Raw genomic sequence first — 18,193 nt, 5'->3', positions numbered from 1 at the left:
AATCGCCGTTGAGGAGTGGGACAATCTGGACCCACAGTGCCTTGATGAACTTGTGGGTAGTATGCCACGACGAATGCAGGCATGCATCAATGGAAGAGGACGTTCTACTGGGTATTGAAGGTACCGGTGTGTACAGCAATCTGGACCACCACCTCTGAAGGTCTCGCTGTTTGGTGGTACAACATGCATTGTGTGGTTTTCATGAGCAATAAAAAGGGCGGAAATGATGTTTATGTTGATCTCTATTCCAATTTTCTGTACAGGTTCCGGAACTCTGGAAATGAAGTGATGCAAAACTTTTTTTGATGTATGTATTTCCGAAAAGCGTTTCACACGGTACCCCTTTGCAGATTGTTAACGAAAGTACGAGCGTATGAAATAAGTTCACAGATATGTAAATTGTTCGAAGGCTTCTTATGTAACAGATCCCAGTATGTTGTGCTCGACGGCAAGCATTCATCAGAGACAAGGGTATTGTCAGAAATGCGCCAGGGAAGTGTCGTAGCCGGACGGAGTGGCCGAGCGGTTCTAGGCGCTACGGTCTCGAACTGCGCGACCGCTACGGTCGCAGGTTCGAATCCTGCGTCGGGCATGGATGTGTGTGATGTCCTTAGGTTAGTTAGGTTTAAGTAGTTCTAAGTTCTAGGGGACTGATGACCTCAGAAGTTAAGTCCCGTAGTGCTCAGAGCCATCTGAACGATTTGAAGTGTCGTAGGGCCGCTGTTGTTCTTCGTATGCATAAATGATTTGGCGGACAGGGTGGGCAGGCAATCTGCTGACGGTTCCGTGGTGTACGGTGAGGTGTCGAAGTTGAGTGACTGTAGGAGGATGCAAGATGACTGAGACAAAATTTCCAGTCGGTGTCATGAGTGGCAGCTAGCGTAAATTTAGAGAAATGTAAGTTAATGCAGTTGAGTGGGAAGATCAAACCTGTAATGTTCGATACAGTATTACTAGTGTCTTGCTCTTCACAGACAAGTCGTTTAAATATCTGGGCGTAACGTTGGAAAGCAGTATTAGGTCGGACGAGCATGTGAGAACTGTGGCAGGCAAGGCGAATGGTCGACTTCGGTTTATTAGGAGAATTGCTGGAAAGTGTGGTTTATCTGTAAAGGAGACGCATATAGGACTATGGTGCGACCTTTTCTTGAGTACTGCTCGGTACCAGGTCGGATTAAAGGAAAACATCGAAGAAATTTAGAGCTGGGCTGCTAGATTTGTTATCGGTAGTTTTGAACAACAAGCAAGTGTTACGGAGATGCTTCGGAACTCAAATGGGAATCTCTGGAGGGAAGACGACGTTCTTTCCGAGGAACAGTGTAGTGAAAATTTAGAGAACCGGCATTGGACCGTACGATTCTACTGGCGCCAACGTACGTTGCGCGTAAGGACTAAAGAGATAGATAAGGTTAGAGAAATCAGAGCTGATTCGGAAGCATGCAGAGAGTCGTTTTTCCCTTGCTCTAGTTGCGGGTGGAACAGGAAAGGAAATGACTATTACTGGTACAGGGTACCCTCCGCCATGCACCTCATATTTTAGTTTCATATCACTTAATGCACCAAAACGGGCTAGCTGTGCTGGTACTGCTAACGGCTGAGAGCAAGGGGAAACTACAGCCGTAATTTTCCCCGAGGGCATACAGCTTCACTGGATGGGTAGATCACATAACTAACGAGGAGGTAATGAATAGAATTGGAGAGAAGAAAATTGTGTGGCACAACTTGACTAGAAGAAGGGATAGGTTGGTAGGGCATATTCTGAGGCATCAGGGAATCACCAATTTAGTATTGGAGGGCAGCGTGGAGGGTAAAAATCGTAGAGGGAGACCAAGAGATGAATACACTAAACACATTCAGAAGGATGTAGGTTGGAGTAGGTACTGGGAGATGAAAAAGCTTGCACAGGTTAGAGTAGCATGGAGAGCTGCATCAAACTAGTCTCTGGACTGAAGACCACAACGACAACAACATCACTTAATGCATGTACCTAGATGGTTTCTGTGAAATTGAGACTTAAATTTGCCTGCCACCATCTTTGTCCATTTTCTCTTCATTAACATGTTGTCTTCCGATCCTCATCGTATTGTGTTTCTGATATTCTTACTGTTTTTCATACTGATTCAGCAGTACTTGCACTAAATGTAAAACTTACTTTGAAAGAGCAGGATACTTTGAATAAAAGTAGTTCTTAAACTATAGCCACATAAAAGCATAGAAATATTTACTTAAACACACAAACTGTAAGTACAAGTGAACAGAGACAATTTGTCAGTACACAGCTCTTTCTCGCAGATCTACATCCAACCCAAGTGTTGTTTGTTCTCACACTGGTACGTTAGCATTTTACAGGTTGTAAATTACTGTATAGCATAGTGTGGTGTCACTGCCAGACACCACACTTGCTAGGTGGTAGCTTAAATCGGCCGCGGTCCATTAGTACATGTCGGACCCGCGTGTCGCCACTGTGTGATCGCAGACCGAGCGCCACCACACGGCAGGTCTCGAGAGACGTACGAGAACTCGCACCCAGTTGTACGACGACGTTGCTAGCGACTATACGGACGAAGCCTTTGCTCTCATTTGCCGAGAGACAGAATAGCCTTCAGCTAAGTTCATGTCTACGACCTAGCAAGGCGCCACTAGCCTTAAATAGCTTGTATCAAAAGAGTCTCACTTGTATCGCCACAATCTCCAGATGTCTCATCAAGAACGATGTATACAAAGGAAGGATTAAAAGTTAAGTAGTCCAGAAGTTACGTATTTTCTTCATAGCATTCATTAAGTCTCCTGTTTCAGACCTCACTCCATCCTTCGTGAGTTAGCGCGTGCATCTTGGCCGCCTCTTTCAATTAGTGTGCGTAGTGTTGGCAAGTCTGCCGACACAACACGTAGCTTATTGGCGATTTGCTGTTATAGTTGCAGTACACACAAATTATAGTTTATATCTGTTTGGAGATACAGGATAGCGTATCTAAATATGATCTGCAACAATCACTATGGTTGAAACAATAATATTGGCATGACACGAAGGCAGCTGAGACTTGAGTTGTATGTGCAAAAAGTAATTTAAGAAAGTTACTGCTGGAACCTTGCCGCAGTGGACACACCGGTTCCCGTGAGATCACCGAAGTTAAGCGCTGTCGGGCGTGGTCCGCACTTGGATGGGTGACCATCCAGGCTGCCATGCGCTGCTGCCATTTTTCGGGGTGCACTCAGCCTCGCGATGCCAATTGAGGAGCTACTCGACCGAATAGTAGCGGCTTCGGTCAAAGAAATCCATCATTTTCATGACGTATTCACTAGAATGTCCTAGAAAGAAACAAAAACTGTCTACATACCGAGACCTCAAACGCATAAACTTGCCTGAACTCGAAACTGAGGCACAAGAAATAGTTTGGGGGATGACCTCTACTCCCCTCATGGACATACACGACAAACTCCAGGATTTCACTAACAAAATTACTCAACTATATGACAAATATGCTCCAATAAAGACCAGAAAAGTAAAAAGGCAACCTGCACCTTGGCTGACGAACTAAAACAGCTCATGAATCTCAGAGATGCTGCACATCGAGCATACAAGATACACCCTACACCTTAAAATCACACTGTATACAAGCAGAAGCGAAACAGAGTCAGTCAAGCAGTGAGAAACGCTAAGCTCAGGCATGCCCGTACATTAGCTGACAATAGATGTAGACCAGCTATCCTGTGGAAAAATCTCCGTAGTCTCGGTTTAGGCAAAATAAAAGTTGCAGAAAATCCCATGGTCCCAGCTGAAGAACTAAACCGATTCTCCACATTACCTGCAACCACAATTGAACCGCAGAAAAACAGAGAATTATTGATTACTTCATGGGGATGAACGACTGCAGCAAAGAAAAATTCTATCTACGGCACGTCACTTGCAATACTGTCAAGAAAGCCATAATGCGGATTAGATCAGCATCTACTGGACATGATGGCATCACTATCCAGATGGTAAAACTTATTATTGATCAGCTACTGCCCTCTATAAGAGACATTTTCAACGATTCATTAATCACCAGTGTTTTCCCTGAGGCCTGGAAACTGGGACAAATTAATCCTCTGCTTAAAAAGGACATCGCCACAGCGCCCTCTGACTACCGCCCCATCTGCCTTCTTTCTGTACTATCAAAAGCCTTAGAATATATAGTCCATGACCAGCTCACCAACTACCAAACTACTAACAACCTACTATACGAATACCAATCAGGTTTCCGTAAACATCGAAGCACAACATCCGCACTGATAAAGGTGACAGATGACCTGAAACTTGCAATGGACAGACAAGAAGCGACTACCATTTGCTTCTTGGATTTCAGCAAAGAATTTGATACTGTCGACTTCGACATTTTACTAGTCAAACTTAGGGGTCTAAATTTCTCACCAAGTGCAGTGCAATGGTTTCGCTCATACATGACGTCTCGTCAGCAACGCGTCCTGTCCGGGAATAAAAAATCACAATGGCGGCAGGTAGTGTCAGGCGTTGCCCAAGGCTCAGTATTAGATCCCATACTCTTCTCTCTGTATGTCAATGATGTGTCATCGGTTTTGACTTATTGCAAATATCATATGTATGCTGATGACCTTCAGTTGTATCTAAGTGCGAAACCAAGCAATCTTAAGAAAGCTATTGGAAATTTCAATACTGATCTCGATGCACTATCAAAATGGGCACAGGACATAGGACTAAAACTAAACCCATCTAAAACCCAAGCGGTACTTGTTGGCCACTCTAAGCTCATTAGCCCAAAACATCGGGAATCATTACCATCTCTTATCCTAAATGGAACAAATATCAACTTCTCTCCCTCAGCAAAGAGTTTGGGAATAATAATAGATGAAAATCTAAATTGGACAGAGCACGTAACTGCAGTGTGCAAAAAAGCATCAGCATCCCTTCATGTCCTACAAAAATATAAAAAACTCTTCCCTTTCGATCTGAAAAAGAAATTAGTACAAACGCTTATACTCCAAATCATTGACCACAGCGATATTATCCTACAAGGCCTCTCTCAGGAAAATTCCCGACGTCTGGAACTGGTCATGAATGCCTGCGTCCGATATATCTGTGACGTTCGACTTTTTGATCACATTTCACCAGCATATGCAAAATTGTCCTGGCTGCGTGCAGACAAACGCAGAGATTTCCATACACTCTGTCTCATCTACTGCCTTATAAATGTACACTGTCCCTGATATCTCTCCTCGTCCTTAACGCTTATGTCGGAAGAACATGGCAGAAACATACGTTCCCATCATAATAAAATCCTCTCTGTTCCACTCCATCGCTCGGTCACCTTCTCCAAGTCCTTTACAGTAGCGGGAACCCGACTGTGGAATAACCTCCCTCGTTACGTTAGAGAACTTAAAAACATGTCCGGCTTCAAAAAACAGTTAATGACGTATCTACTTAAGCAACAGTAATGCCTTCCTCTGTACACGAATGCACTTTCACCTCATTACTTCCCTCTTTCCCCATCCTTTAATCTCCCTTTCCCAAAACTCGGTATACCAGTAAACGTCTACCTTACACACCAAGATATTAATGTACATCTGCACAAATCTTCATTACTATTGCAAATTTTTCTCATGTTTATCATTAATATTTGATTTTTTACTGTTACTATTATTGCTTTTATCATAATTTGTATGTATAGCACCTGTTGTAAAAATACTGCCAGTACTTATTAGGTCTTAGTCATTACTCTTTATTCATATTGTGACTAGAGTGATCAAATTTTCTTATTTAAACTATTGTCATGATGTAACTCTGATGTGCGAAATGCTGCATGTGTGAAACACTGGTCTGATGTAAGAGAGGACCTGATGGCCCTAATCTGATCAGGTTAAATAACAATAGTAATAATAATAACGACCGGAGAGCGGTGTGCTGACCCCACGCCCCTCCTATCCGCATCCTCCCCTGAGGATGACACGGCCGTCGGATGGTCCGCTAGGCCACTCGTGGCCTGACGACGGAGTGCTTTTTTACTGCTGGAACAAGAATGGTGCACTCAGTTCAGTTACAGTGTGAAAGCGTACTTACTGCAATTCTGATAGAAGTTGTATTGAAGCACATTTGCTGAGTATGTATGTAGATGTAGACCGAGCTGACCGCAGGTAGGCCGTTTCAGTCACCCCAGGCGCTAGGGCAGGAGTTCGTAATTCCGTAGACTAATTTTTTTCAGGGATTAAACTTTTTGCCTCATATTTTAGATGGCTGAAAGCATCTTTTAAGCCAACAGAAAATGATTTTTTTGAAATCTCTACGATGGTGTTACCCCTTAATGGCCAAACAGATTTCATATTCCCACGACACTCTGTGGAAACCTGACAGGTGGCGCTGCTGAAGGCGCCGTACTTGTTGCCTGCCGCGCACGTGACGGCTTTCCCTTTAACGGCCGCCGTGTGTACCGGGCAGAGCCTCGCCGGCTCATCACAAACACCGCCTGATTAACTTCCGGCGCGCCGGGTCAACACAGCCTCCAGCTGTGGCACCCATATGCCGCTGTTGCACTTGTCTCAACACCTGATCGCGAGGGCAGCACAGAGGCGACTGACTTCTCACTTCCATTCCTCCAACCAAAGGCATTTCACTGTGTAAATCACAATATTCTGTTAAGTAAATTAGAATATTATAGTGTAACAGGAAATGCTGCAAAATGGTTCAAATCTTATATCTCTGGCAGGAAACAAAGGGTGTTATTAGGAAAGAGACATGTATCAAGCTATCAGTCATCATCCAACTGGGAACTAATTACATGTGGGGTCCCACAAGGTTCCATTCTGGGGCCCTTACTTTTTCTTGTGTATATCAATGGCCTTTCATCAGTAACATTACCAGATGCCAAGTTCGTTTTGTTTGCTGATGATACATACATTGCAATAAATAGCAAATCAAGTGTAGTCGTAGAAAGATCAGTTAATAAAATATTTGTGGACATTAATCACTGGTTCCTAGCCAATTCTTTGTCACTAAACTTTGAAAAAACACACCACATGCAGTTCAGAACTTGTAAGGGGTGTTCCACGAGTATATGTCTAACATATGATGACAAGAAGATAGAAGAAGTGGATAGTGTTAAATTCTTGGGATTACAGCTTGATAATAAATTCAGCTGGGAGGAGCACACCACAGAACTGCTGAAGCGCTTAACAAATCTCTGTTTGCAATGCGAATTGTGTCAGACATAGGGGATATAAAAATGATAAAGCTGGCATAGTATCCTTTCTTTCATTCCATAATGTCATATGGGATTATTTTTTGGGGTAATTCATCAAGCCAAGCTAAAGTTTTCCGGGCACAAAAACGCGCAGTAAGTTATATGTGGCGTGAACTCCAGAACATCCTGCAGAAGCCTGTTTGGGCAACCAGGGATACTAACTACTGCTTCCCAATATATTCCTTAATGAAATTTGTCATTAAAAATATATCACTTTTTCAAACCAACAGCTCAATTCATGGAATCAATACTAGAAATAAGAATAATCTTCACAAGGATTTAAAGTCACTTAGTCTTGTACAAAAAGGTGTGCATTATTCAGGAACACACATTTTCAATAACTTGCCAGCAGCCATAAAAAGCTTAACAACGAATGAAATTCAGTTTAAGAGAAGCCTAAAGGATTTATTAGTGGCTAACTCCTTCTACTCCATTGATGAATTTCTCAGTAAAACCAACTGATTTGTATACACAATTTCAGTGCAGTAATGTGTTCATTGAAAATATGTGTGTGTGTGTGTGTGTGCGTGTGTGCGTGTGTGCGTGCGTGCGTGTGTGTGTGTGTGTGTGTGTGTGTGTGTGTAAGTAAAATCTAACTACTGGACCATTTCAGTGCAGTAATGTGTTCATTGTAAATAAGTATTATAGTAGTTGTATTACATGTTTATTACCTTATAAATAAATAAATAAACTTTTTTATTTTAAATTCAGTGCATTAGTGTTTGTAAAATGACTCTTGCATATAGTGTTCATTAAAAAATGACGCTCATTCCACTTGGAACCTGTGGAATGGTACATTAGCTTATTTGTTTTAGTTGTAAATATTTGTCATGGTTCTAATGGCTCTGAGCACTATGGGACTCAACTGCTGAGGTCATTAGTCCCCTAGAACTTAGAACTAGTTAAACCTAACTAACCTAAGGACATCACAAACATCCATGCCCGAGGCAGGATTCGAACCTGCGACCGTAGCGGTCTTGCGGTTCCAGACTGCAGCGCCTTTAACCGCACGGCCTCTTCGGCCGGCATTTGTCATGTATTGTTGTTTTTCTGACATGTTCCACATCCTGGAGGACCTCCTCACTACGGATCAATTGGAATGAAAGTAAATCTAATCTAATCACGTCGTAATGCACTGCTGTTGCTGTGATCTTCAGTCGGTGGTTTGGTTTGATTCCTCTTTTCGCCCTACTCTGTCCTAAGCGAAAGCTTAAAACGTATACATCCGTTACAACCTTAATTCATAGTTAGGGTGACCATATTTTCTTCGGACAAAAGTGGGACTTTCATACATTTTCTTGGCCAAAAAGGGGGACAATTTTTATTTCTCGTTAAATATCACTTTTAATGCTAACATTTCTTCTTCCTCTGCAAATATAGCCTTCACTGCTATTTGTGTGTGTGTGTGTGTGTGTGTGTGTGTGTACAAAACCAAACAAAGAATGGAAAGACTGGAAAGAAGTACATTTCAAGTTTTCAGAAATTTACTTATTAAGAAATGTAACATTTATAGCACAGAATGTAGAAAGACATACAGTAACAATGACTACAAAACAAGTTCTTAGTGAACACAAGGAATTTATGGTTTTGTGGATTCCACACCGCAATCATATTTCTTCGAAGATGAAATTTCATTCAGCAACTCAGGTTTGCCTTATAGGTATGAATAGAAGTCAGTGCAACTGTATTTACTGAAGTTTAAACAGGTCAGTAAAATAAACTTAACACTCCTCAATGTAGATTTATTCCTCTCATCTGTCCACTGTGACGATAGTAAGCTGAAAACTCTTTCAACATTTGCATTGTGGGCAGAGAGTGAAAAGAAGTACTCTGCTATATTAAGCGATTCTCTGAACTGTTCATTACACTGGCAAGATCTGAAAAACCTACACCATTTTTCATGTGCCATCAACTGATTCCATTGTTCACTGTCTGTTTCCACTTATTGTTTTACAAATGACTGTATATGAACTATTTCATCAAGTAAGAGGCTGTCATTTACTAGAATGCCCTTTTCATTTAGCCATATTAAAGTATTTTCAACTACTGATCATTCTGGTGGTTCTGTGAGCATCATCCATGAGAATACAGAAAACTCAGCTATTCCCTGTAACCATGAGGATAAATAGTCTACTGAAGCATCATAAAACGTTGATACTGCTATGTCAAATTTCTTGACAGACTGGTCATCACAATCATTCAGCAGTTTTTTTACACTTAGTGGTACAAAATGTTCATGTTTCCTTGAATTTAGACTTGTCAAAGCTTTATTTAAGACTGCTAATACTTCACATATGGAATTATTCTGTTTCTCAATTCTCAGAATGGATTGTTGGAAAACACTCATTTGTGAATGTACAAAAAGTAAATAACATTCATTTATAGAATCACTGAAAAAACTCTTTAAGATTGCAGGGTACTTTGAGTTAGACTGTGACAAAAGTAAGATTTCAAAGGTTCATGTGGTGTCACCGCCAGACACCACACTTGCTAGGTGGTAGCCTTTAAATCGGCCGCGGTCCATTAGTATACGTCGGACCCGCGTGTCGCCACTGTCAGTGATTGCAGACCGAGCGCCGCCACACGGCAGGTCTAGAGAGACTTCCTAGCACTCGCCCCAGTTGTACAGCCGACTTTGCTAGCGATGCTACACTGATAAATACGCTCTCATTTTCCGAGACGATAGCATAGCCTTCAGCTACGTCATTTGCTACGACCTAGCAAGGCGCCATTACCAGTTTATATTGAGATTGTTATTAATGTACCGTCAAGAGCGATGTACTTCAATTATGGATTAAAGTTAAGTATTCCAAGAACTACGTTCTTTTCTTATTAGACTCACTCCTTTAATTGTTCCAGACCTCACGCCAATCTGCGTGAGCTTAAACGCGTGCCTTTCGGCTACCTCCGAGTGGCTTGGCTGTCTTGCCAAGTCACTACAGTTCATACATTTTCAAGACCCTTTCTATGGCTCGCAACAATGAAAGCCACCTTGTTTTGGAAAAGGAAAGTAAATTTTTGTAAGAGACACCAACAAATTCACAGAATTCAGTGAGTTCTGCAACACGAATAGAAAAAAAATATGAAAATGGTTATACAACTTCATGATAATGCAGTCAGTGTCAGCAGGTAAAACATCACAAGCACTTAGAAGTGTGTTATGAACAACATGTGCTGGACAACCTATGCCAACAATGTTAGAGTTTTTTAATTTTTCTTTCAGATGTGTGAAAATATTATTACCCTCTTTCTTCATTAACCCCCCAAAAATACAGTTAGTATTGTCTGCACCAAATGCAACACACTTTGAGATGATACTGAATGACTGTATGACATGAGAAACATAATTGGAAATTGTTTCGGACTTTTCGTTCTGCAATTCATCAAGATAAAGCAATTTCATCTGCAGTCCACCCTCACTTACAGAAAAATACTGAACTATCACAGGAAAAATTTTCTGATGCCCATGGTTGCTAGCATCAGTAAATATTGAAAAGTATTTTGCACTGTTTACAGTAGCTATTGCCTGTTTCTGGGAATGCGGAGCTATAACATTGTTGATAATTGCTTCACACTTTGTTCTTCCACACGGAACATTTTCTGCAATCTTAGAATCAGGAATTTTTTTCTGTTTAGTTGAACACTGCAGTCATTAGAACGATAGCTTTCGTGGTGTTCAACAACATGGAATGACAGGGTTCCTTCTCCTGCAGCTACGTTTTTCTGTTCCTGTGTATTTGAAGTTACAAAATATCTCGTCATTTTTTGCGAGGAACCTGCCGATCGAAGATTCTTCCTGTGTTTCTCTGATTCCATATGATGCTTGAGATCTGCAGCACCACCACGAGACACGGATGCAGCACAGTTACATACGTTACATTTTGCTGAACAGCCATTGTGTGTAGCAGTGAAGCAAGGAAATTTCCTCTGAAGCTCTTCCGAAAACTTTGAATTTCGTTTCGGCATCGCCACGACGTGCTAGCACTTCACGAAACTGAGTGCTGACAAAAATGGCAAGCAAAAGTAAAGAAAATGAGAGTACGCAACAATTATAGTGCTTAAGCTGTACATTATCAGGGGGTACCAACGTACGGAATGTCACTTTCAATTGATAGTTTATAAAATCGACACTCAGAAAATATTTTAACCACTTCGTAAATGTCTGAAAATAATCCTTGGAAATCGGGACAAATTGCTTGTTTTTTTTAAAAAAAAGTCGGGACAAATTTTTGAGCCTCAAAAAACTGGACAATCCCGATTAATCGGGACGTACGGTCACCCTATTCATAGTCAGCTATTAACTGAGGAGTATCTGTACAGATTTAATAAGTTATTAAGGTATTTGAGAACATTTTAATTGGCAAAAGACATGTCTTTACATTTATTTCGCCGAGACATGGTGTGCGGTTTCAGGATCCGAAGTCTGCAGTCAGTGATGACACCTCGGGGCGCTCGCCAGAAGGATGAACAGGTGAGCTGTCCAAGTGTGATGTATATCGTAGAAAAGATTCAACTGCGTGCGCGTCCAAGAAAAAATTAAACCTGGAGACCTCTAACGTATCGTATACGATATTTCGGGATTGAAGAGGATAATACGTCCCTCTCCCACTGTCTCGTATTTATCCCATTGACTTACAATACATCCCACTGCCATTCAGTGGCGGATACAGAAAAACCTCAATGAGGGGGCGCTAAAGGTATCTTGAGATACCTTTACTTTTACCGTGGTAAAAAAATCATCAAGTCACATGGAAAGTTTAAGGAAGTTTACACTGATTATACACATATACAAGACAATGCCATCTTATGATATAAAAAAGTTACAATTGTGGTTCTCTTCCTTAAATGATGAATTCTGTGTACCTATTCTTCCTGGCAAATTGGTTAATTACATCGTCAACAGGACAATCAATGGCAGGGCGAGTGTTCAACAGAGCTAAGCCATTAAGTCGATGCTCGTTCATTGTCGACCTCAGCCACGTCTTTGTACCGCGCAATGTTGAAAAACTTCTTTCTACTGTAGCAATAGATGCACGTAGACAAGCAGATATTTTGTACAGCGTGTGCAAAGTGGGATAGTCAGACCTAGGACACACAGGAAACGCTTCCATAACAGAATCACGACCATTAAGGGCGTTAATGCTCGTTTGCTTGTATTGAAGAATCTCTCCCATTAGTCTCTTTTTGATCACAAAGAGTGATTCTTCTTCAAAGAACGGTAGTTCAGTTAGGCACTGATTCAATTTATGTGCCAGATCATTACTGCCATGTTTCAGTAGTTGTGCGGGCAAAAGTATGTTGAATTTTAAGTGATAAATATTTTCTTCAGCAAAAGATTACGAGTCAGGTATGAGGAAACTATTGTTACGTTAGCAGTAAAAATATTGTTACGAGTCTCGTAACAATATTTCTACTGAGAAATGACTATGAGTTACTATTATTAATACTTCACAATCAAGTGATCACTCTCACTGTTGACTAATCTTCACACTTCCACTTGCTGCAACTAGGATTATTTACTTATTCATTCTTCAGTCTTAATATATCTGCTTCTGAATGTGAACTAGCTTCCTATTCGGCGAATAGTCCGTATTTATAACGCTACGTATCGAAGGTCCTCTGTACAAGAAAACAGTACAATATTGGCGACTTTTCTCGAACAAATGCCAGACAGAGAAACGCATCGAGATCACTAGAATGGCCGCGACTTTTCTAGTAGGTATGTTTTAGCTAGTTATGTGCCAGACAGAAACGTATAAAATACGATGACGCGGACGCTTGTGCTACAAAGGAAAGTGCAACTAATCGATAACACGATTCATGCTATCTGAGGGATGAAGTAGTGAAGGCAGCAGAGGATCAAGTAGGTAAAATATGAATAAAAAATAGGAGTGCGGGTACGCTACTACAAACAGCATAGTGAACGCATTATTGTGGCCAAGATAGACACAAAGCCCATGCCTACTACAGTAGTACAAGTTTATATGCCAACTAGCTCTGCAGATGATGAAGAAATTGATGAAATGTATGACGAGATAAAAGAAATTATTCAGGTAGGGAAGGGAGACGAAAATTTAATAGTCGTGGGTGACTGGAATTCGTCAATAGGAAAAGGGAGAGAAGGAAACATAGTAGGTGAATATGGATTGGGGGGAAGAAATGAAAGAGGAAGCCGCCTTGTAGAATTTTGCACAGAGCGTAACTTAATCATAGCTAACACTTGGTTCAAGAATCATAAAAGAAGGTTGTATACCTGGAAGAATCCTGGAGATACTAAAAGGTATCAGATAGATTATATAATGGTAAGACAGAGATTTAGGAACCAGGTTTTAAATTGTAAGACATTTCTAGGGGCAGATGTGGATACTGACCACAATCTATTGGTTATGAACTGCAGATTGAAACTGAAGAAACTGCAAAAAGGTGGGAATTTAAGGAGATGGGACCTGGATAAACTGAAAGAACCAGAGGTTGTAGAGAGTTTCAGGGAGAGCATAAGGGAACAATTGACAGGAATGGGGGAAAAATACAGTAGAAGAAGAATGGGTAGCTCTGAGGGATGAAGTAGTGAAGGCAGCAGAGGATCAAGTAGGTAAAAAGACGAGGGCTAATAGAAATCCTTGGGTAACAGAAGAAATATTGAATTTAATTGATGAAAGGAGAAAATATAAAAATGCAGTAAATGAAGCAGGCAAAAAGGAATACAAACGTCTCAAAAATGAGATCGACAGGAAGTGCAAAATGGCTAAGCAGGGATGGCTAGAGGACAAATGTAAGGATGTAGAGGCTTGTCTCACTAGGGGTAAGATAGCTACTGCCTACAGGAAAATTAAAGAGACATTTGGAGAGAAGAGAACCACTTGTATGAATATCAAGAGCTCAGATGGCAACCCAGTTCTAAGCAAAGAAGGGAAGGCAGAAAGGTGGAAGGAGTATATAGAGGGTCTGTACAACGGCAATGTTCTTGAGGACAATATTATGGAAATGGAAGAGGATGTAGATGTGATGAAATGGGAGATACGATACAGCATGAAGAGTTTGACAGAGCACTGAAAGACCTGAGTCAAAACAAGGCTCCGGGAGTAGACAACATTCCATTGGAACTACTGACGGCCTTACGAGAACCAGTCCTGACGAAACTCTACTATCTGGTAAGCAAGATGTATGAGACAGGCGAAATACCCACAGACTTCAAGAAGAATATAATAATTCCAATACCAAAGAAAGCAGGTGTTGACAGATGTGAAAATTACCGAACTATCAGTTTAATAAGTCACAGCTGCAAAGTACTAACGCGAATTCTTTACAGACGAATGGAAAAACTGGTAGAAGTGGACCTCGGGGAAGATCAGTTTGGATTCCGTAGAAATGTTGGAACACGTGAGGCAATACTAACCTTACGACTTATCTTAGAAGAAAGATTAAGAAAAGGCAAACCTACATTTCTAGCATTTGTAGACTTAGAGAAAGCTTTTGACAACGTTAACTGGAATACACTCTTTCAAATTCTGAAGGTGGCAGGGGTAAAATACAGGGAGCGAAAGGCTATTTACAATTTGTACAGAAACCAGATGGCAGTTATAAGAGTCGAGGGGCATGAAAGGGAAGCAGTGGTTGGGAAAGGAGTGAGACAGGGTTGTAGCCTGTCCCCGATGTTATTCAATCTGTATATTGAGCAAGCAGTAAAGGAAACAAAAGAAAAATTCGGAGTAGGTATTAAAATTCATGGAGAAGAAGTAAAAACTTTGAGGTTCGCCGATGACATTGTGATTCTGTCAGAGACAGCAAAGGAGTTGGAAGAGCAGTTGAACGGAATGGACAGTGTCTTGAAAGGAGGATATAAGATGAACATCAACAAAAGCAAAACGAGGATAATGGAATGTAGTCAAATTAAATCGGGTGATGCTGAGGGGATTAGATTATGAAATGAGACAAAGTAGTAAAGGAGTTTAGCTATTTAGGGAGCAAAATAACTGATGATGGTGGAAGTAGAGAGGATATAAAATGTAGACTGGCAATGGCAAGGAAATCGTTTCTGAAGAAGAGAAATTTGTTAACATCGAGTATAGATTTAAGTGTGAGGAAGTCGTTTCTGAAAGTATTTGTATGGAGTGTAGCCATGTATGGAAGTGAAACATGGACGATAACCAGTTTGGACAAGAAGAGATAGAAGCTTTCGAAATGTGGTGCTACAGAAAAATGCTGAAGATTAGATGGGTAGATCACATAACTAATGAGGAGGTATTGAATAGGATTGTGGAGAAGAGAAGTTTGTGGCACAACTTGAATAGAAGAAGGGATCGGTTGGTAGGACATGTTTTGAGGCATCAAGGGATCACAAATTTAGCATTGGAGGGCAGCGTGGAGGGTAAAAATCGTAGAGGGAGACCAAGAGATCAATACACTAAGCAGATTGAGAAGGATGTAGGTTGCAGTAGGTACTGGGAGATGAAGAAGCTTGCACAGGATAGAGTAGCATGGAGAGCTGCATCAAACCAGTCTCAGGACTGAAGACCACAACAACAACAACGATTCATCAGAGTCGAGTGACGAACGAAACTAACGAATAGCGTGCAGGCTGACTGGTGGGGGCGGCATGGGTGGCAATGCGGTCGGCCCCGCAAGGGAGTGTGGGGGGGGGGCGGGCGGCGCCCCCCCCATATGTATCCGCCACTGCTGTCATTATTTCTGCTCTCACTTACACTGTCTCCTTTCGTCTTTCTTTCCCGTTGCCACTTTTCCACCATAGCTCAGCAGCTCAAATATTCTGGACGGCAGTGGGCTGGGTGGACCAACTTACTTTTTCTCCCTATACCCACGTGTTTAAACTTGCGCCCTCCACTGCACCTGCGTGTTAAAGTTCACCGCTCTGGGAGGATCCAGGCACCCTGGTCTCCACTCAGCTGTATTTTTCATTTCGACTGTCTCCTCAGTCTTTTGCTCCCCCATCTTTTACCTGCCGCTCCCACTTTTCCTCTTTCACTGCCACTTATTCTCCCGCACCATCACTGTCTCCTCTCTCTTTCTCTGCCACTGGCACTGTCTCCTCTCTTTTCCCCTGTCCCTGTCTCTCTGCTACTCTGCTCGCTTTCTAGCACAAAAAAGCGCGGATATGATCGCATGCCAAAATTTTTGGTGAGTGAGCCGTAGTAAAATTTGCTGTTTTGAAAAGCGCGCCGCAGCGCGTAGTGTAAAGCAGTCGCCTTCCGTTTCTGGCGGTGGCGCCGCTGTGGCAATCGCAGCTTTGGTGTCTCCCTCTGGTGGGAAAGGGGAAAGGTTGCCTGTTCACGTGCATTGAAGGGGCGCTATGAGTTCGCCAGTTTATTACCCAGTGTGGCTTTCGACCGTCCTTCTCTTCCGACGACCTTCTCCTTCACCTCACTCATCTCCTTTCTGAACAGCTTAATTCCCGTCGCTCCGCAATCTTCCTCTCCCTGGACCTCGAACGTGTCTATGACCGTGTATGGCATTCCGGTCTCCTCTTCAAGCTCCAAACCTTCGCCCTTCCCATTAACTACGTCCGTCTGATCGGCTCCTTTCTCTCCCGCCGTCCTTCCTATGTCACCATCCATAACACAGATTCCTACACCTTTTTCCCCTCTGCCGGTGTGCCCCAAGGCTCCGTCCTCTCCCCCCTTCTGTACCTTTTGTACACGGCGGGCATGCCGCCGCCGTCAGCCCCCGTCCACCTTCTCCAGTTTGCCGTGACACCATCTTCCTTGCCCTTGCCCCCACCCTACAGCGCTCCCAACACCTTCTCCAATCCCATCTTGACCGGTTCACCGCTTGGTGCAACCAGTGGTTGCTCAAGGTCAATCCCTCCAAAACCCAGGCGATCATTGTAGGCAAAACCACCCCTTCCTTCCGCCTCCTTCATTTCTATCTCACCATCTATGGCCGTCCTATCGCCCTCACTCCCACCCTTAAGTACCTTGGCGTCACCCTCGACCGTCGCCTCTCCTGGACTCCCCAGCTCCAGACAATCCAAGCCAAGGCACGCTCCCGACTCAGTCTGCTCAAGCTCCTCTCCGGCCGTACGTGGGGTCTGGACCCCTCCACCATCCTCCACACCTATAAATCCCTCATCCGCCTATCCTTTGTTATGCCCATCCGGCTTGGATCTCCGGCCCCCCTACCTTTTATAAATCCCTCCAAATCCTTGAACGTCATGCTCTCCGCCTCGCCTATCGCATCCGTCTCCCCTCCGCCACGCGGATCCTGTACGATCTCATCCCCTTCCCCCACCTCCTCGTTTTCCTCGAAAGGATACGGATCCTGTACACCTCCCGCAAACTCGATCCTCCTCACCCGCTCGTCTCCCCGATCCTCTCCCACCCCCACCCGCTGCCGCGCCTGTATTCGCACGTCCCACCCGGTCTCCATCTCTCCACCCTCCTTACCCTCTCCGAAGGTGGCTTCCGCTAGCTCCCTCTCCCTGATGATGCCTTCCTCCCCTCCATCTACCCCTCCTACCAACTTTGATCCTCCCGCCCTCCTCCTGTGCTTACTCCTCTGGGCACCCTCCTCTCCCTTTTCCCTCCCTCCTCCTTTTCTCCCCCCCTCCTCCCCCGGGCCTCCCCTCCCCTGTCCCTCTCCTCCTGCCCCCGTCTCCTCAGCCATTGGCATCCTTTTCCTCCCCTCTCCCCCACCTCACCCCTGTTCCCCTCTTGGCAGGTCCCCGGACTCGCACACGCTAAGTGGACATTCGCGCTGCGGAGATCACCGCCATCAGTGTTTCGTGTGTGCCGTCATGTTTAGTGTTCAGTGTTCACCGTCACACTCCATCGTTCACCAGTGCCATTGTCTTCTTCAGTGTTTGTGCGTCGTGTCAACAGTTCGTAGTGTGGATTGTCATCGAGTGTGAACGGCTTCTTGTGTTTTTATGTTCATGTGTCTACTGTTTTTTCCCGCCGTTTTTTCCCAGTGATGTATCTTCTCTGTTT

The sequence above is a fragment of the Schistocerca nitens genome, chromosome 12 (genome assembly GCF_023898315.1).
Source record: "Schistocerca nitens isolate TAMUIC-IGC-003100 chromosome 12, iqSchNite1.1, whole genome shotgun sequence".
Taxonomy (NCBI): Eukaryota; Metazoa; Arthropoda; class Insecta; order Orthoptera; family Acrididae; genus Schistocerca; species Schistocerca nitens.
This window is presented reverse-complemented; position numbering follows the sequence as displayed.